This window comes from Meriones unguiculatus, chromosome 18 (genome assembly GCF_030254825.1).
Source record: "Meriones unguiculatus strain TT.TT164.6M chromosome 18, Bangor_MerUng_6.1, whole genome shotgun sequence".
Taxonomy (NCBI): Eukaryota; Metazoa; Chordata; class Mammalia; order Rodentia; family Muridae; genus Meriones; species Meriones unguiculatus.
Genome location: NC_083365.1, coordinates 19,418,026 through 19,435,778, shown reverse-complemented (window position 1 = coordinate 19,435,778; position 17,753 = coordinate 19,418,026). Strand labels below are relative to the sequence as shown.

The window sequence follows — 17,753 nt, the reverse complement described above, 5'->3', positions numbered from 1 at the left end:
CTTGATCTAAGGTATTTTGATGAAGGTGAACCCATTTGGCATACTTCTGCCATAGAGGCATTGGGAAGGTGAACCTGTTTGGCATACTTCTGCCATTAGAGGCATTGGGAAGGTGAACCCGTTTGGCATACTTCTGTCATAGAGGCATTGGGAAGGTGAACCCGTTTGGTATACTTCTGCCATAGAGGCATTGCATTTTCTCCAGTGGCACCATGCCCTACATATGCCCAACTCCTCTCCTGGATAGACTCAGGAGGGCAGGATTAGAGGCTGGGTTAGGGTGGGCTGGAATTTGCTGAGGGGTACAGACAGAACACCCCATGCTACGGTGAAGGTACAAGACTGAAGTTCAGAAATTGACGGAGCCATATACACTCTTAAATAATGAAGCTGACACAGAAACAGGGGGGATCCAGGTCATCAAATGGCTCCAAGGCAAACACTAGTTGTATGAAATGTCTCATCCTACTAGATGAGAGCTTGGCCACCAAAGGTGAAGGCGAGGAAGTGTTTCAGAAAGAAACAGATATGTCCGGGATTACAAAAAGTACAAGTCACTAGAGAGATACCTTTGGACAGACACATGTACTGACTGACAGCAAGACAGGTGGGTTAGTGCACCCCCAAACAAGAAGGAGGGGTTAAGTGAGACAAAGACAGACAACAGGCAATAAGGATGTGCCTGACCTTTCTCAGAGACTATTCATGTGTCCAGTGTCAGTCAAGAAACAGTCTAGGGACCAGCAACATGGCTCAGAGGGTAAAAGGGCTTGCCTCAAGGGCCCGATGACCAGAGTTCAATTTCTGGAACTGTGTAAAGCTGAAAGGAGAGGAATAACTCCACAGAGTGTCCTCTGGCCTCTGCACTCACCCTGTGGCAGGTGTGTGCTCTGTCTTATACATACAACAATAAATAAAACATTAAAAAAAAAAGTCTCAGTATCATGGCCAGCACAACACACTCAGCCTTTTTAACTTTGTCTCATAGAGTTTGGAGTGTATGTCAGGGTCTCCTGGCAGGAAAAATGGCAATTCCAGCCAAGATGGCTACCGTCAGGCTGAACATCTACAACCAGAGGCAGACGCCTTTTTTTTTTAGCAACAGGAGAGGGAGTGTCAGGAGATTTGCCGGGAGCCATTTTCCCCATAGCTTATGTTTTCACTAGAACAGACAACTTTGCTCAGTTTCTAGAGAGGCAAAAGTTACATATTCCTCCCCAGGGCTTAAAATTCTCTTTGTCACTGTCTCAAGGTTGGCATCTGCTGTATTCATCACTAGATTCCCCTTGACTATGAGACTCTTTCCCACGTATTTGAAGCAAGAAGCAAAACAGAATAGTGAAGTAATTTTTTTAATGAGCACAGAGAACTGGGATCTCTGCTGTAATCGTATTTCCGCTTGTCAAGAGCTGTTGCTCCCTCAGGAGAGGTAAACATCATGTCTGTGGAACTGAGTACCTCGTAAAAAACAATCAGCAAAGATAGCTGCTCCCTTTCCATGGCAACATGACGCAAATTTGAATTATTCATCAAATGAAGGATATTTCCTTATGGCTAAGCAAACTCAAAGGATAATGTAGCAAATTCCCCAAAGAAAATGGCATTCTTATATTTTACCGTGGAGCGTTTCTTTCTTCATGTCTATGAACTCTGTTATTGGACAAACTATCCTTTAGCTACAGGGCTGTCATGTATGAGACAAAACTAATATCAGGTTATTTCCTTGGTGGCTTTCAGAGACAAGTCAAATATTTAAAAGGTTTAAAGATGGATAGACAGGGTAAGGTATCATCGGAAGCCACTCGCTGCTGCCTAGAGGGGGTCACCACCATGTGGAGTTGCTGAAACCATTAGCTGTGTGGCTGGCCCATGCCGACCATGGCACTGCAGAACCACTTGGATCTTGTTGGCTATATATCTGACTGCCATTTTGGCACCACGGCGCTTAACGGAGGCTTAGGATGGAAGGTGCTCATCCAGTCATGTTATTCAAGTTACAACACTGTCACAAAAACGTGAATTCTTTTGTGCATTATTCTCTGGTTTTTTTTGGGGGGGGGCGCTGGGGGTGATCCTAGGCTAAAAACACGTGGATGCCAGGAGTGGCCTTTGAGAGCAAAACCCCAAAGTAGGATTTTGGAGTTGACTAGCCCTCCCACACCTGTCTGAGAGCATCAGGAGCTGTTTCTGTGGTGCAGATTAGTAAAAGTCCAGGCTACACCTTGATCACTGCAGCCTGTAGACGAAGAGCGGGTGGACAATGAAAGACTGGGAAGATGAGGCTTGGGACTACAGGGAACGCAGGACTTGGTTGGCAGTGGGCAACGGTGATGATGAGGACTAGAGAACAGACAGGAAGCTTCTGAACGGCCTATTAACACTTCGCAAAAAGAAAACGGTATAAAAGCCCAAGAGCTTCTGTAAGTGAGGTCCTTACCTCTTGCAACAGCAGATCAGACACTTGAACATTCTAGGTTTAGGACCCCGAAACAGCCAGCGGCACAAGGCCTCAAAGGCAAGACTTCAGCGGTTCTCTCTTTTCTGTCTCTCCCAGACAGAAAATGAGTACTGCTTTACAATCTGGCCAAGAAACGTTCAGACACATCAGCCTCAGAATCTTCAGATTCCAAAACTGTCCTAGACCCTTCCTGGCCACTAGAAGCCGTTCTTTTAAGTCTTGGCGAAGGAGAGTGAGCTCCTCTTGGGTGGAGAACACGCAGGAACTGTGAGATAGGTTGATGGTGAGACAACATCTTCCCGGTAGGATTTGCCTTTGAGCTTTTATTCAGCGTTCTGGCGAGTTCCCTCACACCGCCACACCCTGAACACGAAGCCAAAGCTTCCTTAGTTTGCTGTGATGGTTCCTTGAAATTGGACAGGAGGAGGAAATATCAGAAACATCCTATTGAGAGGGAAATTAAAAGTGAGAATTTTAAGAAGAAAGATGATATTGAAACAATTTTTCTGGGTAGGACTTGGCAAGCTGCCACGTGACTGTGCATTTCAGTGGAAGCTAAGGCACTTCCTCGTAAGGAATGAAGAAGGGGCTGGCATCCGTGTCTTTTATAAGTTGGTGCCAACAGTGTAGGATGCTGCTCCAAGACCAGGATCCCTAAAGGAGGTGAGGGGATTCTAGAATAACAGAGGCAGGGGTGAGTCACGCAGTCACTACAGAGCCCAGCAGAGCCCAAGCAGCGGCAAAGGAAGTTTTGCAAAGATCAGTAGATTATGATACTTCTTTAAATGTCTCTTTATACATTTATGGTGTGCGTGTACATACCTGCCTTAGGGCACGTGTGTGAAGGCCTGAGCTATAACAGATACACAGATGACATGCCTTAATAAGCCATATCCCGGAGAGTCCGTGAAGTTTAGATTCCTACATTTTTAGAGACAGTGAGCGCCGTGCGACATTGCCTAAGGGAGGTGAGAGATGGACATAAGTACTCACCGTCGCTGGCCTCGGAGATCATGGGCTCTATAACTGACTTACCTGTGAGAAACGAACAGACATATAGAGAAACAGACATCTCACCCCTAAACGCTGCCAGTCTCAACATCTTGTTTCAAGACAAATAATAACACGACTATGCTACAGCACTGGTAATTAATTAGTCACACAAGGATATAATCACCTTTCATAAAGAGTTCTATAAAGTTCTATAAAAATTTAGAGGGCAGAAAGTATATAAAGTTAAATTCTGCCTGGGGCTAGAGAGGTGGCTCAGGGCCCAAGAGGCTCTGTACAGAGGACCTGAGCTCAGCTCTCAGCACCCACCTTGATGGGCTCAGACCTGCCCGCAACTGGATGTCCCTGATAACGTTACTTTTACAAAACTGTTTGTTTCTCAATGTCTCTCTTAATCCAGCTACCACAAAAGTCACTAAGACTCTATTGTATTGTTTGAACAAGCGTCACAGCACAGTCCTGAGCGATATTAACTCTGAGCTGATCTGGTTTCCTCCCAGTCTATATCCCAGAGACACTTGCTTGTAGCTTTGTCTGCTGAGCTCTCTCTCTCTGGGTCCCTGCAGGACAGCTGCCTGTCTGAATCCCATGCTTAATCCCCCTGCTTCCTCTTCTGACTCCTCCCCCCATGCCTGGCAGGAAGTCTAGCCCTATTCTCCTCCCTGCTCAGCAACTGGCTATAGGCTGCTTTATTGACATTTTAGGGGACAGTTGGGGAGCAGATTTTATACAACACTGAGAAAGGAGCTTCTCAGAACAAGGATTGTAACCAGATACTGGTGGTACAGAAACCAGTATTTGAATTATACAATAACCTTAAACCCACATGTCCTCTTATGGCTCCCATGGGTGCCTGCACGTATGTAAATTAAGTGTCAAAAGGTCTGTAACAAATAAAGATAATCACCAATCAACATATAAAAAAATTAACTTGAGTATTTACTCTTGCAAAGTCAAGAACACCAAGAAAAATTTCCTTCTGAGGGTATAGACTGTCTGGGGGGAGGTCACTCTTTGAATGTGGTATGCATACAAACATCACCTGTGAGGAAGTGTGAATTTACGTGTCATTATTTAAACAATTAAGCACTCCAAGTAGTTGGCAGGTTTCAAAGGACCAGGTTCCTTCAGGAGGTTCTCTGGGTTTTAGAGGGCACCCTCCTCCACGTGAGCTGCTGCTGCGGGTGTGGCTTCAAGGCTTTTCATTGACAGAAATGCGGTGTTGATAAACAGCTCCGCTTCCTCCCATGGGGCCTGGGTTTGGCAGCTATTCCTGCTGTGAACTCAAAATTCAAATACGCTCTGCCTCAAAGAAGAGGAGGGTTCTCTAAAGATGGAGAATGAGGCAGCCTCCCAAGGGAAATGGTGAAACTCCTCAGGGTCAGGCATGGGGGAGGGTGATGCATGTACAATTGGAGCTGAGTAGCCAACTTGGCCCTGAGATTTTGTCTATCTGTCTGTCCGTCTGTCTACCTACCTGTCTGTCTACTGTCTGTCTATCTATCTATCTATCTATCTATCTATCATCTCTCTCTCTCTATCTATCTATCTTCTATCAATTCTTGAAAGAAGAAATTCATGTATCCCTGGCAAGCCTAGAACTCACGGTGTAGACTGCACTGCCTGAAGCTCATAAAGATCTGCTTGCCTCTGCCTCCAGGATGTTGGGATTAGAGGGGTGCACCACACCCAGCTCCTGAGCCTTTTCCTCCCCTCTCTCTCATACAATATATCCTGACTGCAGCTTCCCCTCGCTCCTCTCCTCCCAGTTTCCTTTCACCACTCGTTTCCCTCAGATCCACTCTTCCCCCGCCCCCTCCCCACCACCCCTCCCTACAAAAGATCAGGCTTCCCAGTGATAGCAACTGAACACAGCACAACAACATACAATAAGACCAGGCACTCATTATCACATCAAAGCTGGGCAATCGAGTGGGAAGAAAAGGTTCCCAAAAGCTGGCAAAAGAGTCAGAGACACCACCACCATTCCTACCGTCAGGAGTTCCCCCAAAACACCAAGCCAACATATGCAGAGGACCTAACACAAAGCCATGCGGCTCTGTGATTGCTGCTTCAGTCTCTGTGGGCCCCCGTGGGCCCTGCTTAGTTGCAGCTCCTGAGACTTTAAATCCTTGACTTTACTGAATACTGAGGAGGTGACAGCTTCCTTCATCAAGTGGGATGGCTGTAAGGTTGTTAAACACCCAAAGATGAATGGGGTGGTCCCTGCCTCTGTAACCCTGGTACTTGAGAGGCCGAAGCAGAAAGACCATTGAGTTCAAGGCCAACCTGGGCTACATAGCAAAACTCTATCTCATGATGAATAAATTTATATATATATGTATATATATTAAAATTATATATATATATATATATATATATATATATATATATATATATTCAGCTCATTGAAGACACCAAGGGAAATGTAGCTGCTTTTCTGACCATTGTAAACTTCACTTAAAAAAATAAGAATCATCTCAAAATTAATTTTTATTTTTTCCAAAGCAATTTATCCATTTATCCTGTAGCCATCTATTTGCATTGATGGCTGTCATTCTTTCAGCCATCCAGCCTGAAAAAACCTGTTATTAGATTCTTGTTTGCTTGTTGTTTTTTCTTTTTCTTTTTTTTCTTTCTTCTTCTTTTTTTTTTTTTTTTTTTTTTTTTTTTTTTTACAATAGTATTTAACCAGTAGCTAGAACCTATCCCTTTTCTCTCCTTCTGCCAATACTTTAGTCTTATAGTTCAGAATCTCCTACTTGGACAGATGTCATCGTCTTCTAACTGGTCTCAAATCTCACTTTATACCAATGTCACTCCTTTGTGCCCAAATCCTCCATGTGTCCATATTAGCCATGGAGAAAATCCCTCAGCACAATCTGGTCCTATGGAGGCCAGATTTAGCAAATGAAAAATGCAGAATGCTCAGTTAACTTTGGATTTTAGTCAAGCCTGGGAAAGTTAGTGTAAGGAGTTGCATCCAGCATTTGGCACACATTCCAACTGATAAATTATTCACTGTTTATGTGAAATTCAAATTTAACCGAGTGTCTTGTTTCTCTTCGGGCAGACCCACAAGGCCTGTTACTCACTTAGCGCGATGACTCAACACTCTTTGTGCTCTCAGAGGCAGAGTCTGCTCCAGGTCTCGTGCTGCTCTCTGCTCTCTTGCCCTGAGGTGTCTGAGGAGAAAAGGCAAGGCCTTTGGAATCAGTCCTGGGGGCTACAGCACCCCCTCCCCGCAGGCACCAGGCACCAAAACACCCATACACACAATTTTTAAAAAAGTTTTTAAAGCTAAAGAAATAAATGTGGAGGAAGTAGGATTATCTACAGCTAAAAATGACCAATAAATGTAGCAGGAATGGTGGAAATAGAAAATGAGCACTTGCCGATCTTTACAGCAGTGATGCATGCAGACAAGACAGTCAGTAAAGGGTTTCATTGTCATTGGGGGGTTGAGCATATTGAAGCACCTTCCCACTGGCCGCCAATCAATCACAAAGATGTTGCTGACCTTATGGTTGATAAAACCTCGTACAGCCAGATAGTTACAGCCCACATCCTTCCTGATGGGGTAGAGCCACATTGTGTGTCTGTCTCGGCTCAGAGCCGTACGCAGGGGCGTCGCTGAGGTCTTCCTGTCAGGAAAGCAGAGCCTGAGTCTGGTGGGGAAGCCGCGATGATGGTCTCGGCACACACCATCAACATCTGGCAAGAGGAAAGCTCTGCCAGCCCTCCGAGCCTCACCCCAGCCTTGGCGAGGTGGGGTGGGGTGCTTTGCCATTTCCCATGGGTCTAACGCCAGAGTCCTTGACGTGGCTAACTCATGTCAACAACACACAGCCACTCGGGCCTTGACACACTCAGGACTCCTTTCTCACTCCCCCCAGGGCAGAGTGCAAAAGTACAGCAGCAGCAGAGCATGAAGTACTCAATGTTACCCAAGCAAGAGTGAGTGTGTGCGTCTGTGGGTATGATCACGAGGCCTACCTAGCCCCAGGCCCCCTGGATAATTTCAGGGTTGTATCAAAGAGTTGATGTGAAATGCTAAGGTATTTAGGTTTCAAACACACACACGCACACACACACACACACAGTTGGGTTTTTTTGAGTCAGAGTTTATCTGCGTAGCCCTGGCTGTCCTGGAACTAGCTCCGTGGACCAGGGCAGCCTCCTGAGTGCTGGGATTAAAAGTATGTGCCACCATGCCTGGCTTCTCCGTAACTTTGAAAAGTTGCACTGCTGTCAGATTTTTCTTTTGGGAAGGCCATCCTAGCTACGGGGTGGTGAGTTCGAGGTGCAGGAGGCTAGAAGTGGCAGTCTCCCGAAGCAGCTGCCTGCCATAGCCAAGAACTAGCGAGGGCGGGTGTGTTGAAGCCAGGGGCATCCCAGTGTCTTTCCTTGACTCAGCCAACATTCCCTGACTTTAACTCCCAGAGCTGTTCGCACTGATTTATCTCCACCCGCTGTCCGAGTCTAGTGGATTTCCCTCTTTTGAGGGAAATCCTTTTAGCCAGGTTTATGGTGAGAAGGCGCAAAAAGATGTGAAAACCGTGACATTTAGCCAGTTAAAGCTATGAACAAGGTATTAATGGCATAGGAGCCACCGTAGCTGAAGAAATGAATGGAGTTACAGACAAGCCATGCACTCCACACTGGGACACTAGGAAAGGTGTGCTGAGGACAAGGGCCCACCCAGCCGAAGGCTTTAGGGTATAAAAATGAAAATTCACTTGAAAAAAAAAAGAATGCTTAAGCAAAGAGCACCGCTGAGTGTTTCCTAATTCAAAGCAGCTCCCTGCGTGTCCCCTGGCTCGCATGCCCTGGAACCCAGGTCACTCTGTTGTGATGAGAGAGGTGCTGGCTGCAGAACGTGATGCTCACGCGGTACTGGTTTTCCAGATGTGCAAGCACAGGAGTTATGGCTTTGTGGAGGCCTGTACTGAGGTTCCAGGACTGCCCAAGATGACTGGACCCCAGATGATCTCACCAGCATCCTGGATGGTGGACATGAAACTACAGAGTTAGGCATTTTCTCCGCTAGATTTCAGTCTTTGGTCTGTGTTTCTCTACTCTTTTTTTTTTTAAGATTTTTTTAAATTAAATTTTTATTTTTTAATAGTAATTACAGTTTATTCACTTTATATCCCAGCTGTAGCCCCCTCCCCCACTCCCTCCCAATCCCACCCTCCCTCACCTTCTCCCACGCTCCTCTCCAAGTCCACTGATAGGGGAGGTCCTCCTTCCCTTCCATCTGACCCTAGTTTATCAGGTCTCACCAGGACTGGTTGCATTGTCTTCCTCTGTGGCCTGTACCTCCCCATGGGAGCCATAGTCAAAGAGCCAGCCACTGAGTTCATGTCAGAGACAGCCCCTGTTCCCCTTGCTAAGGAATCCACTTGGATACTGAGCTGCCATGGGCTACATCTTTCTCAGTCTTTCTTTGGGAATGGGCATGTTTATTTGGTGCCATTTTATGTTGCAAATATGTAATTTGGTTTCTGAATTTGCAGGTACCCATCGTTAAGAAATCTCCTTGAGTCTCAGGAGAGACCTTGGACTTTTCAACAGTGTTGGAGCTTCAAGGCCAGAAAGGACTTTGGAACTGGATTCGAATGCATTTCACATCATGGCATGGCCATCAGCCTATGAAGGTCAGGGTTAGGATGCTATGGTTTAAGTGTGAAATGTCTCCTGTGGGCTTATTTTCAATAAACACTTAGTTTCCAGCTGTGGATGCTCTTTTAAAAGGTGGTGGACTGACCTTGGACGTGGGACCCAGATGGCTAATCCAGGGCCACAGGAGAAGATCAAATCTGGCTGTTCCAGCCTGAGCTCTCTGCTTCCTGGTCAAGCATCTAGCTGTGAGCAAGTTGCCTCCCCTCCCCCCACCCCTGTTGCCACAGACAGGGCTGTGCCTGCTGCTTTTCTCATCAGGAGACTGGTTAAAAGCAAAGGGCTACTCTCCTAAGCTGCTTCTGTCAGATAGTTTGTCCCAGCTGTAAGAAAAATATTCTTTATATTAAAAAGATCAAGGTCATGGAAAGGTAATGAAAAAAATGGGAGCTACCGTCACAGATTAGAAGAGAATACTCAGAAATGATAACTAAGTTTAATGTGTCAACTCCTAGACTAGAAAACAAATGTAGGTGGAAACACCACTAGTGCTCAAATAAGTTTTGTACTTGTAGATAACAGTGTTCTGCTAGGGCTGACCTTCTGTTCTTGATCATGAAACTTTAGCTATTTAAGATGCTAGCAGTAGACAAAGCTGTGAGAGAATCATAAACTGTTTCTGTGACATTTCCTTAAGCCTGAAATTAGCTACAAATAAATCGGCTTTTGATTGTTTGAGACAAGGCCTCCTATGTAGCCCATGGATGGATGTACTGACCTCAAACACAGGATCTCCCTGCCCCAGCCTGTAGAGTGATGGAATTACAGATGTCTGCACCCTCATAGCTGGCTTCAAAGATCAAGCTTAAATTAAAAAGAAAAAGTAAAACAATTAACATTATGTGCTTCGTTATGGGTGTGTAGAAAGTGGAGCACTGCCTAGGAGGAGTGTGTGTGTGTGTGTGTGTGTGTGTGTGTGTGTGTGTGCGCGCGCGCGCGCGCATATGCATTGATGAAGTCTGCCCAGTCGCTGCCTGCAGGGCTGGCGGGCAGGAAATTGCAGGCTGGGGTTCTGGGAAGCAGAACACAGGGGTGCTGAAAGGACTCACAGGAGATGCTCAAGGCTGCTGCTGAAACTTCAGGGCAGGCAGCGCCACCTAGATGCCTTGACTGAAAGGAAGGAGGCAGAGAGGAAAGCCTTCAGGCTTACATGAGTTCATCTCTTCCATCAGGCTTCTCCTAGACGGAATATTCCTTCTTTTTCCCCATGACAGTCCCAAGGTGTAACACCTCCAATATCACATTCAATCAATTCACTCACTCTTACCTTGCTTAAAATGCGTTTTAAATAACAAAACTAGGAGTTGCAGGTACCCGCCTTAAATTTTGTTCAAATGTGGGCGTTCTTTATCTCTGCTGCCTGTCCCAAACCAACCCCCTAAAATGACAAATATCTTCAAATGCATAAACTCACAAGGACAAAGACACTGGAAAAAGTGACAACAGTGACCACATTTTCAAAGCCACAGGGCAGATGCAAGAGTGGAAACTGGGATAGCAGTGGTAATTACTAAACCATCAGTGCCAGGAGCTCAGAGGGAGACAGTTCCTCACACCCCAGAGAAGCTTAAGTGATGGAGGTAGTAGGAGTCTCTGGAAGGAGAGAAGTGTCTGAGACAAAAGTTCAAGGCACTGTTGAGGGCGGGGTTGCTGCATCCACCATGGGAATTCCGTGGAAGTCAATATGAAGCCTTGATCTCGTTCCCCCATCCCCATCTCTGCGGGGAGTGCTGGCAGCCAGGCTCACCTCTTCAGACCACGCATGCCTGGGACATTCCCCACTGGAAAGCGTGTTATCTCGAAGCACGAGAACCCTCCACACTTAACAAGCTCACCAGACCCTGACTAGCCCTACCCTGTGTCATCCCTGCTCTTGGTGTTCTCGTCACCCGGTTTTATTCCATTGTAGTAATATTACTCAAGGTAAAATGTGTCCACACAAAGTCTTAAATTTTTAGGATAAGATAGCTTCATAGGCAAACATAATGAATTTTAGTAATTTTCATCCCCTACTGCTTTCTCTCATCGTCTGCCTCCCTCTCTCACTGGGACTTTTCTCCTCCATAAGTCTCTACCTTTCTTTCATGTCTTTTTGTGTGCGAACCACTAAGTTCAATCAATTTATCGTTTCCTAGGTGTGTGTGTGGGGGGTGGTTATTTACTGGAACAAGGACAACTTATCAGTGATGACACCACAGAATAATCCGACACCCCTCCTCCAAGAACTGTTTAACTGCTAATAGCTGTGGTGGGTGGGAGGGGCTTCATGGCCTCTCCTCCATCCTTGATGAAATGTTGAGCATCTGATCTTGTGCAGATAGCCACAGCTGCATTGAGGTCATGAGTGAAATGACTCTGTCATGCTATTTCTTTTGGGGCCCAGAACTCCATTGCCGTCCACTGTGACAAGAAACTCCACTGATGAAGACAGGGTCTCTCTCACACACACACTAAACATGAGTATTTAGAAGGCTGTTTGACAACATAACCATTTAGCAAACCAATGGTAGTAGGTTCACCTTTGGGTTCATGAGCTCCTCAGCCACAGGATCTCCACCAGTGTTATATGACCAGACGTGAATTCTCTTCTGTGCACGGATATCAAATTCAAGCAGGAAGTGACTGGTTACTCTTATAACAACCGTGCCACTGTTACCTTTAGAGGGCACATCCTCCCGAAGCTCATCATTATTATGGTTTACAGGACTCACAGGTGGCTAAGACTGTTGATCATTTTTATTCACTAGCAGCCAATACATTTTCATTGTGCAATGTTGTACGGTAGACCCCTAGGGTATATTTGTCTGGCTTAGTTGATTCTGTATGCTATCTGATAGTCTTTTCTCTTAAAGACACAGTTCAAGATTACCTTCAGCTGTGAGTTTAAGGCCAGCCTGGTCTGTAGAGTGAGTTCAGGACAGCCAAGGCAACACAGAGAAAGTCTGTCTCGAAAAACCAAAACAAACAAACAGAAAACAACAACAACTCCCCCACACCTTTATATAGTCAAAGAATAGCACCAGAAAAAAAAGAAAGGCATAAAATTGGCAAGGAAACATCATTTAAAGATGTTTTATTAAAATCTATCATTGAAAGTAAGAAAAGATACAGCAGGCTTCTCTCCCTTGAAAGAAAAGAAGCTTTGAGGATGAAAAAAAAAAACATTCAAAAGAGTGCTGTAAAAATAAAAATTGCCATATCAGGAAAAAAAAATTCAACAAAAGCAGGCTATGGGTCAGTGGCAGAGTATGTCTGCTTTGTATTCAATACTCTGGGTTCAGTCTATAGCACCAAAATAAATAAATAAACAAACAAATAAATAAATAAAACCAATCAACTAACTAACTAACTACCTAACTAACTACAACATTCCCCCCTCACATCTTCAGAAACAGAAAGCAGATAGGCAAGAAGACGTCCAAGCTTTGAAACTGTCCATACCCACAGTTTATAGTTTATATTTACAATAGTTTATTTCCCAATTTCATCACTGAGATGCCTGAACAGAGAACTTCCCAATAGGGGTAATAGAAGAAATTCTTTATTCTGGGAATTGATCATTTCCACCTATAAGTACTCCATTAAATCGAACACCAAGTTGCTCAGTTGATCATCCACCCCTAAGATGGAGGCCCTGGGCTCAGGACCCTTGCTTACTGTGACCACCATCCCTAAGCCATCACCTTTACCCAGTCCTGATCAAGTCCGGGTGTGGTAAGACCTCGCTTAAACTAGATTTCAAAACTTCATAAACACCCCAAATTTCTTCCTTCTCTGAGAGACTGCGAGGTCATGTAAGTTTACAAAACGTAGCTGTGTTTATTCAGTAGGGTGTATAGGTAATTTTTGAAGGCACCAAAAATTACTGCCATTCAAAAAAAAAAATAAGAGTCTTGGGATGGTAGGAGGAAGAAAAATTAAGAAAGTAAAAGATCAGGATCTCTGATAAAGAAAAAAAAATCTCATCAAGAACAAAATGATGGGAGAAAAAAATTAAAGAATTCCAGAAAAAAAAAAGTTAGTACTTAAGGCTGACTCATCAAGGAAGATCCACCCGAGAATACAATCGTTAAGATTTAAAAAAAATAGAGCTCTGATAGTCAGAAGGGAATGTCGGTTTTCTGTAGCGAGACTGTGGGCCACCAGGGGGCAGGAGTGCATCAAAAGGGCCAATTAATACAGTCTGGGTTATTCTTCCCAACTCACTAGAGAGAGGATGGCTCGGCTGGGTTCTAACTAGTTGGGCCCTAGTGGCTGTGAGGGCAGGGGTGAGTGGGTGGGCTTCTAAAGAATGAATTCTAAAGTGTATTTGTTTGGGTGGACATAAAGTTTCTCTCATGTAGACATCCTACAAACATTCATCCTTAATTTTTTTTTTAGATTTATTTATGTGTGTGAGTGTTTTGCCTACATGTACGAGTATCTGGTGTCCTCAGAGGCAAGAATGGATCAGCGAATCCTCAGGAACTGTTGTGGGTGCTGGCAACTAAACCCCAGCCCTCTGCGAGAGCAGCGAATGCTAACTGCTGAGCCAGCTCTTCAGCCCTTGGTGAAAATCCTTTCTGAGGGTGACTATACGAAGGAAGCTGGGAATATATATCCTCTTAGCAAAAACAAACAGGCATTTCGGCATTTCTACACAAAGAAGGCTGGGGCGTGTCACAGACAGCATAAGCTGTTCCGCCAGACTTAAAATATGAAACAATGCTTGCTTATAAACATTCAGATTTGTGTTTGCCTTGTTGATTGCTGAAATAAAGAGCTGTTTCACATTAAAAATGTGTTGGACATTCACAACAGCTAGGTTTTTAGCTTCTCACAAATCAAAAACTCTCAGTTTTCTATAAACCTTCAGCTAAAAACAAAAAGAAAGGCACTTCTTTTTTTTTTTTTTTAGAAAGGCACTTCTATCTGTCAGTGACAGTGGCTTAGAAGTTAATGAATAGTAACAAGTCATTGTCAGTTTTTTGTTTTTGTTTTTTTTTTTTTTACCTAGTTCTTTTTTTTTTTTTTTTTTTTTTTCTTTAGAGAAAAAAAGAACTTTATTTTACTTTGGGCATTAGACCCAAACCCTGGATGACTGGCGGCATCCATAGCATCTTCGAAAACACTCTCCACAGCCATTTCCACTTTAATCACTGAATTGGATTAATTACTCCTTTTGATCTGAAACTCTTCAACTCTGACATTATCAATTGCCTCAAGCTCTTGACGGATTTTGAACTTTGGGAAAGTCTTGATTCTTGCTGAAGCTGAATTCTCAGTGGCTTGGTGTGATTCATGTAAAAATGTGCATCTTCTAAAGGGTAGAAAATATCTCCTGGCTGCAGGCCTGTGACATAGGTGAGAAATAATCGACAGTATGGGCACACGGAGGCCTGTGTCTCCTGACCTCTGATATGGCTGGCAGGACATATATGGTGCCAGAGAATGTCCTTAGGATGTCTGGAAAAACTCAAGCAGTACCGGAACCTAGAGGCAGGAGCTGATGCGGAGGCCGTGGGCATAACGCTGCTTACTGGCTTGTTCCTCATGGCTTGCTCAGCCTGCTTTCTGATAGAGCCCAGGACCACCAGCTCAGGAGTGGCGCTGCCCACACTGAACTGTGCCCTTCCTCCCCAACCCTAACCTGACCCTCCAGAGTATCAGCTATGGGAGTTAGTACAAAATTTCCCTTACCAGTTTTAAGTCTTAAGAAGCATTTTTTTTTTTTTTTTTTTTTTTTTTTTTGGTCCTTTGCGGACGAACAAGTAAGAGCATGAGAACCCTGGGGAATTTTCCACCTTATTTCTAGAACGTATGTTTCCTATAATCATGTCCCTCTTCTAATCCAGTCTAATGATCTTTGGAACACTGAGTATCAATGCTTATTTCCAAAGGAAGCTACCGTCCAGAGGTAGCATAGTCTAAGTTTTCTGCTTGGTAAGAGTGCTCTCACATCTGGGTGCCTTTGGTGAGATGGGGTTTTGTTTTGAGTCAGGCTGGACTTGCAGCAATCCTCCAGTGTCTGCCCCCAGGTGCTGAGTTACAGACATGCACCCTACCCCCAGTTCCCTTCGGTGCTAATCTTGGGATGGGTCAGGACTGCCTGTCTGTCCTCACACTTCAGGTAGCTCAAGGATTCTAATAGCTTCATTGCAGATGGGGAATAGTAGCTTCTGGGAGCCAAAAGGTTCTCTCTGCTTCTGTGTTAGCTCTCTCAGAGAATCCCAGTGTGTCAGGATTGCTGCAGATCAGTTGGCATTTCTTTATCCTTAGAAACATTCCATTTGGATTGTAGTTTTTAGAGCCTAATTGAAGAAAAAGTGACCTTTTGGGGGGTGGCTGCAGGCTAGACCAGTTTCCCTTGTCTGCACCCCTCCTGAGGCTTCCCTGGAGGTTCAAATGCGGGTTCCACAGGGCACAGCGGAAGACGCTCATCCTTTTGCAGGAGTGTTTATCTGAAACAAATATCGCTTCCTTCATTCTCCCAGGTAATGTATGGTCTGCCCGAAGGATGAGAATGAACAGGCATCTCTGTGCCTGGTTGTTATTCAGGCCAATATTCCATACCATCTGAAGTCAGACTTCATTCTTGCTTGCTGCATCACGCCAGGAGCTACATGCTCGCACTTAGATACAGCTGCAGGGAGCTTCAAGAGCCCCTAGTGATACCACATTGTTTAAAGACATTTGTTAAACAAAACAGGTTTTTATCATTTTCTTCTCTCATGTTCACTGAGTGCAATCCCAATGTATTTTCGTAAGTGATCCTATCCGGATTGGTACAGCAGTTGTACTGACCTGGACTTTTAGTACAATAAACCTAAACCTTATCCCATTTGAGACAGTGAGCTAACACTTAGGAAACAGGGATCACAGGAAAGGATTCCCCTCCAGTTTTGATTTCTGTCTCTTGCCCAAAACGTCAGCATTATTGACCAGTAACTTTTAAAAGTCTCCTCTTCCGGGATACTGTTCTGAGGACTTGGACAAGTGGGGTGGCAGGATACGATATCCCCAGTATGGAAACTTAGTTGCAGAGTCAGGAACTTCCGAGCCCCCATATCGCTTCTGTAGCTACTGCCCAGGCAGCTAGGCCTGCTCCTTCCCTATCCCCCACACTTGGCTCCCGTTAAGCCAGCCGGATCTTTCTGCTTAGTGGACAAGCTCACTGACTTTTCTCTGCTGACTCATCCGGAATCTTTTCCCGCGGTGGATGTCAAGGACCTGAGCAGAGGCCCCGGGAGGCTCCAGGGCACTCCCCAGGCTGCCGTGTTGGCAGTGGGCTCTGCTGAGTCGCGTTTTCTGCTGCCAGCGACACACTGACCTTGGCAGGGTGTCTTCCCATCGCTGGCTGCTGCCTTTAAATGAATGGCAGTGCCCTGAGCTCCTCGCTTATCCAAGCGGCTTTACTGAGAAGCAGAAGACTTCACATTCCACTCAAAATCAGGCAAGCGGGACAGAGCCAGGCAGGCACCATATCCTACTTTCCGTTCAGAGCTCACCTTAACACAAAATGCTCCTTCTTGTCATAGCCCCTCCGACATGTCACCTGTTCATCTTTGAAATACAGTAACCTTTCTCATTTTCAGGAAATGTGCCATAAGATGAACTTCTAGTGCTAATGACAAGTAAGCCCAGATCCTGTGGAAGCAGTCGGAACTGACCGAGGCCTCTGGGATTAGACTTTTGTGATGAATCAGTTATGCACATGTAAAAATAAACATCTCTCTCCAAAATAGGAGATCAGACAGGAAATGAATATCAGTGTCATGCTTTATGGGATCTGGTCTGTCCACAGAGGCAGAGTTACACTCTCATTAATCTGTGTCCACGGCTGCAGCCGAACCCCATGAAGACACGGCTACTCCAGGACGAGATGCTTCTGAAGGCTGTGTTGTTAAAACTACCTTTTTTTTTCTATCCTTATTCCTAAGACTGCCTGTCACTCAGTCAGGCAGCTTTGTCCAAGAGTCTGAAACTGCTTTAGCCTAGCTAGGTGCAAAAGCGCTAGTCAAGTCTAGAAGACTACTTGATACAAACTAATTCTTTAAACCCTGAGAGTGATCACAGAGGATCCATGAGATTCAAGGACATAGGCTTGCTGAGCATGTAGCTGAGTGGTAGAGCACTTGCCTGGCATTCGCCAGACCTTGAGTTCCACGCCAGCACCACAAGGTAACAATTGTCACTCTCACAAATGCCGAACTGACTGCATAGATAAATGGGGTGACTGGTAAGTTAAATTTCAATAAAGGTCACTAATTTTATTCTTCCATGGTTTAGCAAAGCTAAAGAAAAAAGGAAGGAAGAGAAGAATAAAAAAAGAAAAGATAGAAAAAGAAAGAAAAAAGAATGGATGAAATCACAACCTTTCGCTGAACATCTGACAAGTTGATTAACACGGGATTTGTTACTGAAGATAGAACGAAGGAATAGTTCTTAAGATCTCAATGACACTTTTATGAGTTACGGGGGCTGACTAAGAGGAGGGAATTAAGTGTGGACAGGATAGCTAGGTCCTAGGAGGGAATGTAGTGGAAAAACTGGTTTGGACTTTTGCTATCCCACCAGAGGTCTTTAGCTTAGGTTTGCAACGTTTGCATTCTAGAATTTGCTT

The 17,753-nt window shown here is 44.8% G+C and overlaps 1 long non-coding RNA gene across 1 annotated transcript; it reads right to left on the bottom strand.

Annotated features, from left to right (window-relative positions):
• Positions 1–3,434: 3,434 nt before the first annotated feature.
• Positions 3,435–7,332, bottom strand: LOC132649049 (uncharacterized). The gene is made up of 3 exons (XR_009587470.1): positions 6,990–7,332; positions 6,565–6,654; positions 3,435–3,493 (listed from the first exon to the last, which is right to left on the bottom strand). It is a non-coding gene; the product is annotated as an uncharacterized LOC132649049 (long non-coding RNA).
• Positions 7,333–17,753: the final 10,421 nt, after the last annotated feature.